The sequence below is a fragment of the Pseudochaenichthys georgianus genome, chromosome 18 (genome assembly GCF_902827115.2).
Source record: "Pseudochaenichthys georgianus chromosome 18, fPseGeo1.2, whole genome shotgun sequence".
In the NCBI taxonomy this organism is placed as follows: domain Eukaryota; kingdom Metazoa; phylum Chordata; class Actinopteri; order Perciformes; family Channichthyidae; genus Pseudochaenichthys; species Pseudochaenichthys georgianus.
Window position 1 is genome coordinate 13,377,484 of NC_047520.1, and position 19,653 is coordinate 13,397,136.

Here is a 19,653-nt window from a genome sequence, read left to right on the forward strand (position 1 = left end):
ATACAAAAGAAATACAAATAAACCTAAAAATAATATAAAATATATATTATCAGTAGAAAATACATTTATTCAGAAGAGTATCGACACAATATAAAATAAATTAGGATCCTCTCAAATAACAGCAACATAAGCATATTGTATATACATAAAAATAAATGTTGTTTTTAATTGTTAAGTGTAGAAGTAAGACAATGAAACACAAAAATAGAAATAAAACAACAAGTGGCTTCCTTGCCATGCATATTAAAATAAGTGTACACACACCTGAAATCTCCATTTCCTCTCAGTTTAATGTAGTGCCTTGGGTTGTTTTGAAAAACCAATCTCCTATTCTTGTTAGCTATATTGTTTGGTTTATCGAGTGGCAATGCATCTTAGGTAATTTTAATGCAAGGCAAATAAAGTGGGAGCGGCTGGTGTCTTCCAAATAAAAGTAAAGTTTGTTTTTTCGTTAGTAGGTAACAAGACAGATGGGAACACTGCAGTGAGACCTCTCAGATGTCATTATTTTAGAGACACTCGTGATGTTTTCTGGCATGGGAATTGTAAGAGCCATTTTTAATGAGGGGTCATGTTTAAGTTCAAGCTGTCACGATTGAGTGTATTTACCGTTTAAACCAAAGGGTGTGTCATGCAGGTTTAGGTTTACATGTAACGAGATTACGTAATCAACATACAAAAAAAAGGTACTCGATTACAATTACATAAAAAATAAAAATAAATAATCAGATTAATGTTCAAAAACAGCAGAGATTTATAGCATGATTACAGTGTTACAATACTTTTGGAAAAATATCGATATGTTAAAGGTAGACATTATGAATGACTTTTTATTATGGATTATAATTTAATTCTTTTTTATAAATACATATTAAGTTTAAATAGCATTTGTAAGCATTAGCCAATAACCAACCAAGGTAACCTTTTTCATGCTGGGTGGCGTGCTCCCTCCTTCTGATAGATTATAAAACAAGCCAACATTTCTGAAATTCTCGATTTAACCTTGATGTGTTTTGACAGTCGCAGCCCTTCACTATCTGAGGAGCAGCAACCGCGGCCAATTATCTATCCGTTAGGGCGCTTTCATGTCTCCAAGATGTTTAGTCACAAATGTTCGTATTGTGCCCCGGTGTCACAGCTTTTCATGCTCCCGCTCTGTCACCCGTCCACGTCATTACATTCCCTTTCAGCGAAGAGGAAAGAATGAGGGGCGAGGAAGAGGATGGGGAGGCCGAGAGAGATAGTAGAGACAGGCCTGTCGACTGACATTTTGTCTGGGTGTGCAGGCTTTTGTGAGCTGGGGGAGACAACACCAGTCATTGCCATTACACTGGCTGGCAGAGCAGTACACACACACACACACACACACACACACACACACACACACACACACACACACACACACACACACACACACACACACACACACACACACACACACACACACACACACACACACACACACACACACACACACACACACACACACACACACACACACACACACACACACACACACACACACACTGTGCTGTAAACTCATGGTTTGTGCTGGTTTAATTAACTAGCAGAGAATAACGAGTAATGAATATACTTTATAACTCGTTTCCATTCAAGTCAATTGCAGATAAATGTTTAGTCTTCTCAAGCACCAACTATCAAATATCTCTCCTGATTGTTGGCACTTGACAATCACCTTCCCTGAATTGTACTCAGGTGTAACTAAAGTCTGATTTAAGGGTTGTTTATATTTCACATCATTAATCAGTAACTCAAATAAATGTAGTGGAGTACAAATACCAGGTTAACCTCTGAATTGTAGTGGAGTAGAATTACAAAGTAACAATGAGCTGTCATGTGGGTATACAGTGGGGCAAAAGTATATAGTCAGCCACCAATTGTGCAAGTTCTCCCACTTAAAAAGATGAGAGAGGCCTGTAATTTCCATCCTAGGTACACTTCAACTATGAGAGACAGAATGGGGGAAAATAATCCAGGAAATCACATTGTAGGATTTTCAATGAATTAATTGGTAAATTCCTCAGTAAAATAAGTATTTGGTCACCTAAAAACAAACAAGATTTCTGCCTCTCACAGACCTGTAACTTCTTCTTTAAGAGCCTCCTCTGTCCTCCACTCGTTAACTGTATTAATGGCACCTGTTTGAAGTCGTTATCAGTATAAAAGACACCTGTCCACAACCTCAAACAGTCACACTCCAAACTCCACTATGGCCAAGACCAAAGAGCTGTCAAAGGACACTAGAAACACAATTGTAGACCTGCACCAGGCTGGGAAGACTGAATCTGCAATAGGTAAGCAGCTTGGTGTGAAGAAATCAACTGTGGGAGCAATTATTAGAATATGGAAGACATACAAGACCACTGATAATCTCCCTCGATCTGGGGCGCCACGCAAGATCTCACCCCGTGGGGTCAAAATGATCACAAGAACGGTGAGCAAAAATCCCAGAACCACACGGTGGGACCTAGTCAATGACTTACAGAGAGCTGAGACCAAAGTAACAAAGGCAGACGACAAAAAAAGTCAGACATTATACGATTTCAAATAAAAACAATAATGAGTAAGAACATGTTGCTTTATCGCGGAGAGACCGGAGCGCCTCTACGCCTCGAGCTGGGCCTGCTTCGCCTATCCTGCTGTACTGAAGAGGTTCTGCACCGGGGATATCGCGAAGAGACCGGAGCGCCTCCACGTTTCGGGCCTGCTTGCGTGCCTATCCGGATGCTGTGCTGGTCTGGGAAAATGGCCCATATTGTGATTCTGCTATGCCTGTTAGCTATTTTGGACAATGAGAAGTTCTCTCGTCATCCTGAGAAGTCGACTGGATTCAGGTCTGTTCTACCGCCCGCAGTGGACATCCCCTGTAAAGGTTCGGATGTGTTACACAAACAATTACTGGTTGCCTTGTCACAGACATTCAGTTCGACAAATGTTTGTCTTTCTCACTTGCCTGCTATGATGGTTCTCCAGGACTGCTTCTTGAGCTCTAATCTCACTTACTGGTGACTTTAAAGCAGATGACAATGTATGTGTGTCGTTTAAGAGGAAAAGGTGCTTGGTTTTTTTGTTATTATTACTATCAGGGAATGTACAACTAAACCCTGGACCGCTCAGCAGCAGTAGTAGTCAGATAGCTACTCCTGCTGATTTTAATTCTAGATCTGGGTTGGGATTCATTCACTTAAATGTGCGCAGTCTGTTGCCTAAATTAGATTTTGGGCGAGCTCGACTGATGCTGATGTCATTGTCTTATCAGAAACGTGGCTAGATAAATCTGTTTTGGCCTCAGACATCTACTTAAATGGTTATAATGTGTATCGTACCGACCGTCCTAAAAAAGGTGATGGCGTTGCCATTTATGTAAAAAATAAGTTTTGTGTAACCAAGATGGTTTCCAAATCTATTAGTAAACAACTAGAATTTTTAGCTTTAAATATCGAAGTAGCAAAGGGTCAACAGGTCATGGTGGTGGGATGCTACAGACCCCCCTCAGCTGTCAAGGACCCTTTATCTTCTTTGGCAACACTTTTATCTCAACTTGACTACAAGGAAATAGTGCTGCTTGGTGATTTTAATTGGGACTGGTTAACTTCTGTGTCAGAGGATTTTAAAAACCTTTGAATCTCTCTGAATTTTACTCAGATTATAGACAGTCCTACTCACCCTAACATTAAGTCCCCAAATAAATCCTCCCTAATTGATCTCATTTTAACTAATGTTCCCCATAAATACTCATCTGTGGGAGTATTTGCAAATGATCTGAGTTATAACTGTGTTGTGGCCACAATCAGGGGCACAAAAGTCCTAAAGGGTAAACCTCACATTATCAGTAAGAGAGACAAAAAGCATTTTGTGGAGCAGGGTTTTGTACATGATCTGTTTAATTTTGATTGGGGTAAAATTGATCTGTGTGCTCATGTAGAAACTGCATGGTCTTATTTTTATCTTGGTTTTATGGAAATTATAGATAGACATGCACCCCTGCGTACATTTAGAGTGAAGGGACGAGACAATCCTTGGTTTTCTGCTGAATTATCTAGTCTCCTACATGAGAGAAACAAGGCCTGGGCAAAGGCTAGGAAATCAGGCTCAGAGGTAGAATGGCTACGCTTTAGGCAGCTAAGAAATAGCTTCACATCGCAAATCAAAAGTGCTAAGTCTAAGTATTATCTGTCAGTTACCACAAAGAACCTGAATAATCCTGGCCAATTTTGGAAAGCCATAAAATCGATATCCACCGGTGATATCCGGAATGAGCTACCTCCGTGCATTACCACAGCATCTGGCACTATATCGGACAGGGCCACTATGTTAAATTGTTTTAATGAGCATTTTGTGTCCTATGGCTCTCTGTTTGATGCTGTCACTAACTCTGTTTCTGTGAACACCACAGTCTGTGACTCTGAAAAAAGTGTTTTGGAAAACTCTTTTAGTTTTACTCCTTTTACTGTTGATGTTGTTCGTGAAGCTTTAACCAAGTTAGATCCTAAGAAACCGGCTGGCCCGGACAACGTAGAGCCTTTCTTTTTAAAAATAGCTGCATATTTTATTGCTCCACCTCTCACTACTCTTTTTAACCTCTCCCTCAGCTCAAACACAATTCCAAAATTGTGGAAGTCAGCGTATGTCTTGCCTCTACTAAAAGGTGGGGAGGCCACTTTATTAAATAATTAAAGGCCCATCTCTAAATGATCAGTTCTGGCTAAGGTTCTTGAACGCCTAGTGAGTGAACAGGTAAAGGTGTTTTTATGTACAAATGACATCCTGTCTAAACATCAGTCAGGCTTCAGAAAGCAACACAGCACCATCACTGCAACAATGAAAGTGGTGAATGATGTGGCGAGTTTTTTAGATAATAAGCAGAGTTGTGCAGCTCTATTTATTGACCTGTCCAAAGCGTTTGATACCGTCGATCATCGCATCTTAAAGCAGAGGCTACTCAGTATTGGCATATCCAGCCATGCAATAGGGTGGTTTGTGAACTACCTCTCTGAAAGGTCCCAATGTGTTCATTTTGATGGGCTGTCTTCGGAGTGGTTAAACATTAGTAATGGTGTTCCTTAAGGTTCTGTTTTAGGTCCACTTTTATTCTCCATCTACATTAATAGTTTAGGTGAAAATGTTGATGGAGCAACCTTACATTTTTATGCGGACGATACCGTGATGTACTGTGCAGGACCCTCCATTAAGGAGGCTGTTGTTGAATTGCAAGCTGTTTTTAACATTATTCAGACTCAGCTCTCTGAACTAAAGCTTCTTTTAAATGTTGATAAAACCAAGGTAATGCTCTTTTCAAAAGCTAAAAAGACACCAGAGCCTGTTGTAGATATTGTAACTACGCAAGGAATAAAAATGGAAGTGGTTACCTGTTACAAATACCTTGGTATCTGGCTTGATGATTGTCTCACTTTTAAACATCATGTCAATAACCTGCTTAAAAAACTGAGGGTTAGGCTAGGTTTCTTCTAGAGGAACAAGTCCTGTTTCTCGCTTGAAGCCAGGAAAAGGCTAGTCACTGTGACCTTTTTACCTGTGCTGGACTATGGTGATTTGATTTATATGAATGCACCTGCCCATTGCCTGATCAAGTTAGATGCTGCATATCACAGCGCACTGAGATTTGTGACAAACTGTAAAGCATTAACCCATCACTGTACCCTGTATGCAAGGGCTGGTTTGCCTTTGCTAACTGTATGGAGGCTCAGTCACTGGTACATTTTTATATATAAAGCTATGTTAGGGAAACTTCCATCCTACATCTGCTCCCTGATCTCACAGCGAATTGTAAGTGGCTACTGCCTGAGAGCGCATACTGTAGTTTTATTAAATGTGCCAACTGCTAGGACTGTCTTAGGGAAGATAGCTTTTAGATGCGCAGCTCCTCTGTCTTGGAATAGTCTGCAATTGAAATGGAAACTGAGCAATCTGGTGCCAATAAATGTTTTTAAAGCTTGGTTGGATGCTACTCAATTGGAAGCTGTTGGTACCTGCTCATGTGGATAGTTATTGTAAATTGTAAACCCTGTAATGATGCTGTAAGATGTCCTTTTTGTTGTTCTGTTTATGTTTTTATGTTTCATGTGGAACCTACTTGAGCAGGTCTCCCTTGAAAAAGAGAGCAATGATCTCAATGGGATACACCTGGGTAAATAGAGGTTTGAAATGAAAATAAATAAACATTGATTGATTCACGAGATGGTGGAGAGAGGCGCGGTGGTAAAACTCACCACAGAGATGATAGACGGCTGGAGAGGACCAGTGTGGTACGTGAGCCACATGGTCATGCCGAAGCCCCACTCAGTGACGACACCAGTGAGACTGGTCTGGAACAGCAGTCAATAGTTCAGGAGGGTCAGCATGAACGACCTTCTGCTTAAGGGGCCAGATGTGCTGAACCCTATCAGATCGATCTTACTCCGATTGAGGGCCGGAGAGCATGCAGTCCTAGGAGACATCCGAAAGATGTACTACTCAGTCTGGCTAATAGAGTGCAAAGTCCACCTGCACAGGTTTCTCTGGAGAGACACCCCAGAAGAGGACATCGGTGAGTACGCCATCACCTGGGTAAATATTGGCGAGCGACCCGCTGGGTGCTTCGCACAGTTGGCGATAAGGGAGACTGCTCGGCTGCCCAGTTTCTCGCACATGGTGGAAGAACGCAGGGTCCTGGAGGAGGACAGTTATGTGGACGATATCTTAACGTCCCACAATGACCCAAAGAGACTGGAGGAATTCACAGAAGGGGTAGAAGAGATCCTGAGCGCCGGAGACTTCTCCCTCAAACCATGGGTCAGGTCAGGCCAAAGTGGGAGGCAGAGGACTGTGGAGCAGGTCCAAGCTGGAGCAGTAGCAGAGCCAGGGGTCAGGTTGGTGGAGTCAAAGGCCAAGCTAACACCTCTCGACCAAAAGGGAGACGTACAGATGTAGCACCTCATTTCAGACTCCAGCTTACAGCTTCCTGCCTACGACCTGCCTAAGACCAGTATCGAGGAATGTTAAGCCCTCCCACTATTTTCCAAGAGGGCGTTGCCAGATTTTCAATTTCAGGTTTTAACCAGGAGATGGCGCTTCATTCACAAATACAGAAAGACAGGTGTGGCACATTTATCATTAGGCGATCAGAGCTAACTGCCTGCCGTCAGATTTCATTTAAAAAACAGGTCTGATTTTAAGCTTCATTCCCAAATACAGAGACAACTTTTCAAGCACTTTCAGTTGTGTTTTGAAGAGCATTTGAACACATCAATATTTTAGATCAACTAAAGTATATCTAATCTTGTAATTCAATAATATAGTCTTTATATATTAAATAATCATAATAATGTAAATGTTTACATTACACTTCTTTATTTGTTATGCTCATACTTTTACCTTTACAATCGTTTGCTTTAATATGCAGTATATTTTTTGTATATGTTTGTGTTTGCTTCCTCCCACTGGGACTACAATTCAGCCCTGGAAACTGACCCAATCCGGCCTGATGAAATGTCAAATGTTAGAAATCCGCTGCTTATTATTTAAAGTTTTACATCCGATTCACTCCTTTTGTCCTCGCTGTACACAGCTCCAGTTTGATCATTGGCCTGTCATCAGATTTCATTTTTAGTTGCTGCTGTTGCGGAAGTTTAGTCAAATTATTTTTGACGAAATACTCCAAATCGCCACCCTCCATAATTGCACTTGCTTCAGTTGCTTGCTACTTTTTAAGGGCAGTGATGACAGTTACAGTACGAACTGAAGTTGATGTAATTTGATTGGATTGTGAGGCATGACGTGAGCCTCATCTGATTGGTCAATCCCTCAATGTGCACGGCTGACCTGGGCTGAAGCCCAGGGGCCTACGGAGATCGGGGGCCTATCATGAGCCAATACAAAAAAATATATATATTTTTTTTTTTCCGGGTGTTTTTTTTAATCAATCAATCAATCAATCAATGTTTATTTATATAGCCCAATATCACAAATGTTACATTTGTCTCAGTGGTCTTCACAGTGTGTACAGAATATCAGTATGACAATACGACACCCTCTGTCCTTAGACCAGGGGTCTGCAACCTTTTTGACCAAAAGAGCCATTTCGCTCCTTTTCCCCCGACATTTTTTTGTCTGGAGCCGCAAAACATATTTCATAGTTTTTTTTATTGTTATATCAGACAAAAACTACAGTTTTTTTTGCATTTATTAGGCTATTTATTACATGATATAAAACTGTTAACCTCTAATAAGAAACAAATAACTCTTATAAGGAGAATTACAAATAATACACAGGCCTACTTTAAAATAAATTAAACACAGCACTTGGAGTCCTCTGCACATTTGAAGGAAAAAAAACATTAAAATGGGCCCACTTTGAAATAAATAAAACATATAGCTGCACCCTAAAAAGAGTTAAAGGTAGTGTAGGTAAGACTGGAGAAACCAGCTCGAGTGCGCTAGAATTTGAAAATACACAACCGGAAAAAATCTGCCCCTTCCTTCAGACTTCCTCACAGAGCAACAACACACGAACGCGCACATGACCAATGAGGGCACGAGATCAGTTTGTGCACAGATGGAAGGCTGACAGGCAGGTAGGTCATCCAGTTACTTTAGCCGGCTCAGATGATTGGTCGTGCTTTTTACAGCGCTACGGCTTCCAGAGATTAATTGTTGTATGTATTTATTGTCAAAGCATTTAATATATTCATTGCTATCGGGACGTTAAGAGCATTCAATGGAATATAACAAAAAGTGTTTTCTGAAATAAATTACATACCCCATTGAATTATGACTGACGATCGTCAGCTGTCTTCCTCTCCCTCGTAAATTCTGCACCACCGTTGACAACTTCTCTCTACATATCAAACATACCGGTAAACCAGCATCGTTTGCTGTGAAAGCAGATAACTCTGTCCACGCAGAATTAAATCCTGTGTTCCTCCGGTACTTTTCTTTGATTTATCCATAGTTTGCTCATCGAGCCGGGGGTCAGGTTATTCGCCTCCAAGAAAAGACGCTCGCGCGGGACCGGAGCAGGATGTGACGCATATTTTAGTTGACCTAATTAAAACCGTTTTGTTTTTTATTTATGTGTCACAACATACGAAACATTTTCAACCATGCAACAAAATATAAATAGTCCTACAAATACTTTTATTTTATTTCCTTCTTATTTTTGTCTAAACTCAAGGGAGCCAGAGCAGAGGGCTTAAAGGGCCGCATGCGGCCCGTGGGCCGCGGGTTTTCTATGGGCATAGATATGTCTCATAATTATTTGTGTGAACATAAAAATAATTTGTGTGTAAATATGTGATTTGTAAATGTAAAACAACATCCACAAATGCATTTAAAAGATTTGCAAACTCACAAATACATTTGCAAGTGTAAAACGGATCTGCAAATACGCTAAATATGTTCACAAATAAAAAAAATATCAGTGAATATCTCTAACATTTACAACTTTCGATCAGGCATTTGTGAATCCATTTTGTATTTGTGGACCAAAAATGCGCTTGCGGATCTCAACTCTCTGTTCACGGATCTCAAATCTCTGTTCGCGGATCGACTTTTTACACACACGGAATTTTGAGACATATTTTCCGCCGGTCTCGGCTAAAATCTACTCGTGTCACTCGGTTATTTTCGGAAACCACGTGATGGCCCGCTGTTGACTACATTTCCGCATGATTTCAAAGTAAGAGCATGATGGTTTGTTTAATGCTCTGTTTTTGTATTATAATGAACAGCGGAACGTTAGATGCATTCTTCATCACCATCACCCTCATCATCATGTTATAGTGATACAGTTAGTTTGTGTTATTGGTTCAATACAGCATATCTCGAGCACCTTCGTTGAAGTGCAGGCTATACGCCACTTCCGGGTCCCGGGGGAGCAGCTGGCAGCCCAGATAAAACTCTTTCTTCATTGTTTGTTGTGTATTCAGTCAAGCGGGTCTAAGTTACAAAGCACTTCACATCTTATTAATCGGCCTAATTTTACTTTACCAGTGCAGTAATAAAGTAATCTGTAGAAAAGCACCGTATTTAGGTCAGCCTTCATAGTAAGGCTCCATTACATGTTATAATATTCATCATGTCCTTTCTACTGATATATTCCTGTCTATTGCTTTCATTTGTATTTAATGTTATTGTGTTTATACTTGTTTCCACACATTTCACAATTTGGGATGAATGAAGTATCTATCGGTCATGACCGAAAGAACGAGATCGCGGATACAAGCGGCCGAGATGGGTTTCCTCCGCCGGGTGGCTGGTGTCTCCCTTAGAGATAAGGTGAGAAGTTCGGTCATCAGGGAGGGACTCGGAGTTGAGCCGCTCCTCCTTCGCGTCGAAAGAAGCCAGTTGAGGTGGTTCGGGCACCTAGTTAGGATGCCACCTGGGCGCCTCCCTAGGGAGGTGTTCCAGGCACGTCCAGCTGGGAAGAGACCAAGGGGTAGACCTAGGACCAGGTGGAAGGATTATATCTCTTCGCTGGCCTGGGAGCGCCTTGGGATCCCCCAGTCAGAGCTGGTTGATGTCGCCAGGGAAAAGAAAGTTTGGGGCTCTCTGCTGGAACTGCTACCCCCGCGACCCGACCACGGATAAGCGGAAGAAGATGGATGGAAGTATCTATCTATATATGATATCCATCTATCTATATCTGTCCGTCTATCTGTCTATCTGATCTATTATTTTATTTTTCACATACACATTAATGCAACTATATAATCAAAAGTTTTAACACATACAGAGAACCTTTTAAAGCATAATGAGTACTTCAAATGTAAGTCCATTTGGCTAGTACTTACATACCTTTACTTAAGTAAGACTATAAAGGCAAGACTTTTACTTCAGTCAAGTATCTGAATACTTTGTCTGCTACTGGTAGTCCATGGATCCATTGCTCTTAATTTCCAGTCGTAAAGAGAACCAACTGTAATGTGTTCAAGTAGATGTCCTTTCCAAATGAATCTGATGGTAACATTGGGTCAATATTAGCATTAAGGTGTTCCATCTGTTGATCACTCAGAGGACTCCGGGTGACAGGAACAACTATTCCCAGTGTTCCTCACGCAGATGACCACTGGCCTCCCAGTCAATGGGGATCTGTAATCTCTGTCACAAAAAACAAAACCGTTTTTAAAAATATGTATACTTTTCTTCCGCTGTTATGTACCGTTATAATTGTATACAAAAGAAGAATAAAGAAGTATCACTACATTCCTATGCATTAATATAATTACTTATATTGACTGTGCGTGGGCCTGGCAGTGGGAGATTAATTTCAGGCAAAAGTGTGCACAATCAACGGTAGGGCATGTATTTTAATTGTTTTAATAATTTATATGGTTATAAAATATAACATTGAAACACTGACGCAAAGAACAAGTATGTGGAATGTGTTATTAAGTACGTTTGCTTGACTACAGTCCAGTTCTGTATCCTACATAATAAAATATGACAATCGTTAATTTCTTTGTCAATTACTTTTATCAAATGAATATCCCACATTTGTTTTAAGCACTTTAAATGTTAGAAACAAATATTATAGGATTGATATAATATGTACAATATTTAAGTCCTGTACTCTGCAGGTACAGATAGATAGATAGATAGATGGATATCATATATAATAATAATAATACATTACATTTATAAAGCGCTTTTCCTGGTGCTCAAAGCGCTTACGAGCAAGTAAAACAAAATAACAACAAAAGTAGAAAGTGCTAAGCTCGGAGGAATAAGGGCAAGGGGTTATATAGATACTTCATTCATCCCAAATTGTGAAATGTGTGGAAACAAGTATAAACACAATAACATTAAATACAAATGAAAGCAATAGACAGGAATATATCAGTGGAAAGGACACGATGAATATAACATTTAATGTAGCCTTACTATGAAGGCTGTGTATGTGTAAAATAAAAATAAACATTGATTGATGTGTCATTTCACTAATGTAAATGTTTATGGTTAATATTGACAAAACTGTTGTAGTGCTTTGTATACTGTTGGCTAATTTAATATACACCAATGCATTATATTCTCATAAGTGGTTATCTACGTCTCTCAGAGAAACAGCCCTGTTTCCAGCATTGTGACTATGTATTTGCAAAGGATGATACAAGCAAAACAATCTAATCATAACATTAAATAAAGTTGTTGCATAAATGAAGTGGAGTAAAAAGTAAGAATAATTCCAGTCCTGTATCCTACATAATAAAATATGACAATCATGAATGTCTTTCTTTTTATGAAATCAGGATCCCACATTTGTTTTAAACACTTGCAAATGATATATGCTAGAAACCAATGGATTGATATAATATTTACAATGTAAAGTCCTGTACTGCAGGTGCTGGTAAAGAGCAATACAATGACAAAACCTTTCCAAACAAAACAACTAGTTGGTAGGTAGGTACTGTTAGGAGATATTTCTGATAACTAGGCCGCATTTCCAAATCTCCCCGCGTCCCTAAACAAGCTGTTATCTTACATGAAGGAAATCCAGAGCATGCACTTAACCGTTAAACAATAATCCACTGTACTGGTAATATACAATGCAATACAATCAAATACATTACCATACACAACCATATCGTATCATATGTGTAATGTCAGGAGTTTGGCCTACTCCTGGCTCCTGCCCACAGGCCGCCACGACCTCCAGTCCAAGCGGCACGAGGAGAGAGAGAGAGGCACACAGTGGGGTTCCTGTCTAAATACTTCGCTGACCAGAGGAGGAGTTATCTGCGCCTCCCTTCCAGACCAGCGATTGGCTGCCCAAATTATTATCAACAGCTCACATCTTAAATTCCCCAATCCCAGTGGCTTAGCTTCATTATCACAGGGATGACTGTATGTTAACTCCACACCTTCCCCCTCTTCCTTTGTCCTCACAAAACCAAATGTTCACAGGCCCCAAAAACAGTTCACAGTTTTCTTACTCAAATCATTTCCCCTTTTTAAGCATCTTGATAGTTTACTAACATGAATACATACAAATATTTCCTCACAATGCCCCCTTTTGCACTCTTAAAAAAAGAGTGCAATTTACACAAGGCACTTGCAAAAAACTGCATCCTTGTCTGCTGAGTCTCCATACTTTTTATTCTCAGTGTCCACAGTGAAGGGCACTCCGTCCAGGCTCTCGTTGCAGATGACGCAGTGGAAGCAACCGGGGCGGTAAGACTTCCCCAGGGCCTGCCGGCCTGCATGTCCATGATTAGATGTCCACCTGCGTTGCACTTGTCTGCAGACTGCTGGAACCCAGAGTACAGAAAGTCCTCTTCACAGAAAACCCTTCCTGCGTCATAGTAGAATGCCTTCCCTCTCAGCCTTCGACTACAGGCGCTGCAGGTGAAGCAGCTGTCATGGTAGAGGCTGCCCATAGCTTGGCAGGCCTGGCTGGCTCCATACACCGTCTTGTTGCACTTAACACACACTCCTGTTTCAGCGGAGAGTGGAGTCCCCTGTGCCATCCTGGCTTGCCGTGTCTTTGTCCCCTCTGATCCGCTGACGGCGGCTTCTGGGCTGCCTGCTAGAGAGATGTCTTCCTTCTCCTCCGGCTTGCTGATGGCGGCTTCCGAGTCGATGCTGAATAGATGTCCTCCCGATCTTCCTTCTCCGGTCCGATGATGATGCCTCCCGGGACGACTGCTGGATGGATGTCCTCGAGGTCCTTCTCCTCCAATCCGCTGATGACAGCATCCGAGTCGACCTCCATGACGAGAGCCAGATCTGTCCTGATGTCGTCTAGGGTCCTCGCAGGTGTTTTCCCCGCCGCACACTGGCTCCAGTGGTACCAGTTGTCCCCCTTTCCTTGTAGGCGGACGGCATGGGATGTCCTCTGGGTCACTCGGTCGGGGCCGGAGAGCCTGGGGTTGACAGTCAGCCTCCTGCGTCTCGGGTCCCCCTTTTGGCATCCACAACCTGTGTGGAGAAATCTGATACAAATCCCTCAAGCCTACGCTCCGGGCTCTGGGGCCCTCGGCTGTTTGACCCACCAGTGCGTGGCAACTTGGAGCCTGTTGGTGGGGTGTCTTAAAACAACAGACGTCTGAGCACAGGTTTTCTAAATTAATTGTGCAGCTTCAGAATCTTAATACTTGGACTGTGCCCACTAAATAAGAACCACAACATCTTTAGGTAAACTAAATAACATATTTCAATAGCTCTGAATTTCTGACAAGCATCTGTGTTTATTTAAATGAAATCCCTGAGATCCCATTAAAAATCTAAAAATATGATTTGAACTGCTAATGTTTCTGGTAAAGAAACACACTAATCTTATGGATTCAAAAACAACCAAAATCACAATACTAACAAAGTGAATGGCTTCCTGGTGATACTGCTTCTACCCGTCAGTTCTTAGATATTATCCTACTAAAAAATGAATACAAAATTCCAACAAACTGTCATCAAATGTCTTTCTATTACAAATGTAGATGAAATGTATATCCCCATAATGACCTAAACAATAAAGTCTATGGCTCTTACTTCTTTACCAGGCTAGTTACATGATGTTGTCTGTTGAAACATTACTCACCGGTCAGCCTCTCCAGTATTTCATTCTGGACTTACATCTCTCTGGTAGCCCCTTGGCCACTGATTCTTTATCTGTGTTAACTGCTATAACTCAATCAATACTAGAGACATGTCAACATTCATCAAACAGTGTGTTATCCCCAAATATGGAGCAGGTCAATTCTAAAACTGTCAATCAATGGTCAGATTGAACAATGGAGTTGTGCCAGCCGGTTCCTTTCAGTCCCTAAATGAAAAATGTACATTGTAAAGTTTACACTCCCCCTTTTTTACACATTATCTCATGTGTAAACAAAAACCTGTATGGGAAGAAAACCTTCAGGTCATAATGGATTATAAGACAATACCAAACATTTTTCCCAAATGTACATCCATCATTTCCCCAGTAAACACTTGAGAGTGTTTCTCTCCATCATTCAGTCCTAAAAGAAACAGAATTCCAAATGTCATAGTTTGAGTTTCACATTCTTCAAACCGCCACCTCCTGTGGGAGTGAAACATCATCAAGCAGATTAGATACGGTTTCCCCTTTTGTGCAATGTTAGGAAACCTCTCATTTCACACATTATTATCACCCATAAATAATGTGTTAGTCCAAAACATGCTTGATTAGTCATCGTTTTAAATCATGCAGTTGCACTGATCAGGTGCAGACATACACACACTCACACTGTCAGGTTGTAAAGTCAGGTTTGGTCAGGTTCACCGCAGAGTCAGTCATTGACAGTGCCTTCCCAAGTTACCCTGTCGGTCAGTTGGTCTCAGTCTTTTTGGCCATGTGTCTTGCTCTGCAGAGACTTTGATGTTCCAGCACAGGCCAGCATCCTCCGTCTATACAAATCTGTATATATGGAGCGCCATCATTTATTAATTCACAATTACAACTATAATGTTCAAGATATCTCCAACCCCTCCTTGCTGTTTCCCACATTCCCTGAAAAGTGTCTAGCCAAAAAAATGTCACTTCCTTATTGTACTATTACTATTACTGCAATTCATTTACACCTAATTAGTATTAAAATGACTAATAGATCTATTTCAGAAACATGTGTACATCACTATCTTGTGTCAAAACATTACTAGGATCTGTAAAGATCTGCTATGTATTCCATAACTCATTCTATCAATTTATCTTCAATTCTGGTGCACTTAAAGAACAATGTTACCCTCTTTAACAGTGCGTGGAACTCTGGGTGTCTGAACATGAAACCAGTACCTCAAATTGAAATACTATATTTTGTTTAGAACCAGCTTTCCCTTCAACATGACCTATATAAATAAATAGTTATCTGATCTTATAGAGCTGTTACTAAAACTCTCCCTTTGAACTGATCAATACTGTAACAAATTAAAACACTACCAAATTCACACACGAATAAAAAGTCCAGTGCATACTTCCTTCATGCCCCCCCCCTTTTTTTATCAGTGTGTATTAGACTGATTTTCCACTTCACTTTAATAGTTCTCCTCTTTTCCGCTATTTTTATTTACCAATTGACTAATTTATGGTCAATACATCTTCTTATCTTCACTTATTTATATTTATCTTTTGTTCACGCTAACAATGGTATAACAACCACACGTCTTCAATTCTGGTCCACCTAAAAATCAATGTTAAACTCTTTAGCAGTGTGTGGAACCCTGGATGTCCGAACATGCAACAATTACTTCCTCCTTTATCAAGGATTTAAAAACAGAAGTCATTTCATATTTCCTATGGTAATAACTATGCTACAATGGTGAAATCAATTATTTAGATTGGAATACGATATCTGGCTTGGCACCAGCTCTCCCTTTAACATTATCCATACAGATAAAGATTTGTCTTATAGAGTGGTTCCTAAAACTATCCCACTACCTTATTCACACGTGAATAAAAAATGTCAAAGAATATTTCGTTAACATGATGAAAAGATTGAAGAATATGGTTGTACTCTGAACCCTCAGTGTGTTCTCATTTTACTCTAATAGTTTACTGCTATTTTTAATTTAATAAATCTTTCTGTCTTTACGTATTTATGCTTTAAATGTGCGTTTTGTGAATAAGTGTGTTTATGTGTAAACTCACTCATTCCCGTTTTCCTTTTCTCCTCCTCTGGTTTTCTCAAGCCGTGACCCCGGCCTCCTCACTTCTAATCGACCATGCCAACTCCTCTGATTCTGTGTTCTCTTCAGTCCATCAGCTGTAACTTCATCCGCTGTCAGCCATTGGCCCAGTTACATCTGCATGCCCCCTCATGCCAATGTTCTTGCACTGCTTTGCATTTCATCTCCTCCTTTACAGTCTCCCTGCTGTTTTATGTAGGGCGGATTCTGCTCTCATGTCCCACACTTTGCTCTTGTGCTCAGGCTTGGAACTTCATGGTCCCGTCTGAGGGACTGATGAGCGTAGATTTCTGCCCGTCAGCATGCTGTTTGGTTCTGGATGCCACAGGTGGAGATAGTTCTGGCTGCAGTCTTGTTGTTTCAGCTCTGGTTCTCTGTCTGTTCGATGGAGAAGGAGGAGTCTCCCGTTGGGTTAGGTGTTTTGTCTGCTTGGAGGGTCGGGATCGTAGCCTTTTCTAACTCAGAGGGGGAGTCCAGGTCTCGGGACGCATTACCTATAAAAAATCTACCACACTGAGGTTAAATAAATCCAACCCTTTCCACTCTGACTCTTTGTAATCATACTATCTGTCTTAATTGTTAAATGCCATCTAAACAACCTAATTGATGTCTACAAATGATATTACAAAAAACTCACTCTAAAAATTGTTTCATCCATTGCTACATATTTACCCAACATAACTCTTTCAGGAAACCATTTTCTCCTATACATTGAAAAACGTACATGTTTCCAGCATCACATATTCCACACACTACGAAAGAACATCCACACATTTTCTCCAATATCTTAAGCTAGTTTCTATAGCAAGATTATCATGTGTGACATAATAATCAGATGTCTTGTTTGCTAACCAAGAATATTAAACTTTAAAATCTCTTTTGGCCAGTTGAAGTCCTGCTTACTTCATCTTTAAAATCTTCTTTAATTTGAAACCAAAAAAGGTCTTCCTTCTCCACCATGATCCTATCTCTATATCAAAGTCCAGACAAACTGATGATTTATCTCTATAAACCATGAGGAATGACTCATAAAACACTATTCTCCCTTACTTCAGTTCTAAATCAAATGAGCCAGACAGGAAACCCCCTCTAACCACTTGAAATTGTTTATCTAAGTTGTGTTACAAGCAGGTTAGATCTGTAATGAATTAAAATCAATATTTAAGGACGTAATATAAGTTAAATATATTGTTAAGCAAATTACTGTTTTATTGTGAAGGCCTCTCTGGCGAACAGCGGCCTTTGGCTTTTATTTTGAAAGGCCGTTCCGGAACAGCGAGTCCGAGTTCTAGAAACACGGCATGTTGACAATCGGTCTAATGCATTAACTATAGTCGTGAAAGAGACAAGGAGGGGGAAGGCGTGTGGAAGCAAGCAATGAACTGAAAATGCCACCAATCCTGTTTTAACGTGATGGCGCACATTGAAAACCTAAGCGGGCATAAGCACCCCTGTCATAACTGACAAGCGTTCAAAAACCTTTCTGCTTATCCCTTAGGCTACTACTTTTTGTTTTATTCATAACCTAAAAATACAATTGTGATGAATAGCTTGCTTTTGTACCATTACATTTACCAACATAAAACAAGGTCTGTACTAATCAACAATGACAACCTACAGACAGCTCATTTATTTAAATATACGCAATATATTGACTTCGCTTTTATTTATCTGACTTAATTAACGTGCTTCCCCCCCTTTCAGCCACTAGATGGCAGCAGCAGAGCACAAATGAGCTTCACTCTTCTGAGCGAATGTCTGATTTCCACAGACAATGCTCACACAGGTTATTCAGGTAAAAATCACACAGATTTATTCCCCGTACAGTTTGTCTGGCTTGATAACGTGCTTCATATGTCGTCACGCAGGACTCTCTGTCTACCTTGCGATCAACGTTATGTTTACGTCAGCCTTTCAAATTAATTTTTACAGACAAGGGAAACGAGAGCTGGTCTCGTCACAATGTAGGTGACGTTAGCGCTCTCTCCCAAGGATTTAACATATACCAGTCCGCTGACACTTTCGCTTATTTGGTCTAAGACTGTTATTTACCCCCAGTTTTAAACGGCGGCTCGATCTGAAAATATCGAGCGTCCAGGTTTCGTCGTGTAGGAATTACACCGTACCACCCACGAACTGCACCGTCTCCACGCCACTTCAGGAATAAACTACCTGAGATCCACGCTAACTGCTTTATATCTCGTCACGCAGGACTCTCTGTACCTTGCGATCAACTTTCACGTGTTTTATATAACTTTCCTAACATGGTAAAAATATGCATCGTATATTCCATTCAAACTTCAAAAACACTCTGAAACGCCTACAGACAATCCTACAGTTTCGTTACCTTATTTGTAGTGGCGCAGGGCCCTGCTATTGTCCGAGGCGTCTAAAAGTGTTTGTTCCCGACCCAGTCTGGTCGCCTGAATCCTTCCACAGCTCATGTTTATTCGGCATGTCGAGATCACCATTTGTTAGGAGATATTTCTGATAACTAGGCCGCATTTCCAAATCTCCCCGCGTCCCTAAACAAGCTGTTATCTTACATGAAGGAAATCCAGAGCATGCACTTAACCGTTAAACAATAATCCACTTTACTGGTAATATACAATGCAATACAATCAAATACATTACCATACACAACCATATCGTATCATATGTGTAATGTCAGGAGTTTGGCCTACTCCTGGCTCCTGCCCACAGGCCGCCACGACCTCCAGTCCAAGCGGCACGAGGAGAGAGAGAGAGGCACACAGCGGGGTTCCTGTCTAAATACTTCGCTGACCAGAGGAGGAGTTATCTGCGCCTCCCTTCCAGACCAGTGATTGGCTGCCCAAATTATTATCAACAGCTCACATCTTAAATTCCCCAATCCCAGTGGCTTAGCTTCATTATCACAGGGATGACTGTATGTTAACTCCACACCTTCCCCCTCTTCCTTTGTCCTCACAAAACCAAATGTTCACAGGCCCCAAAAACAGTTCACAGTTTTCTTAC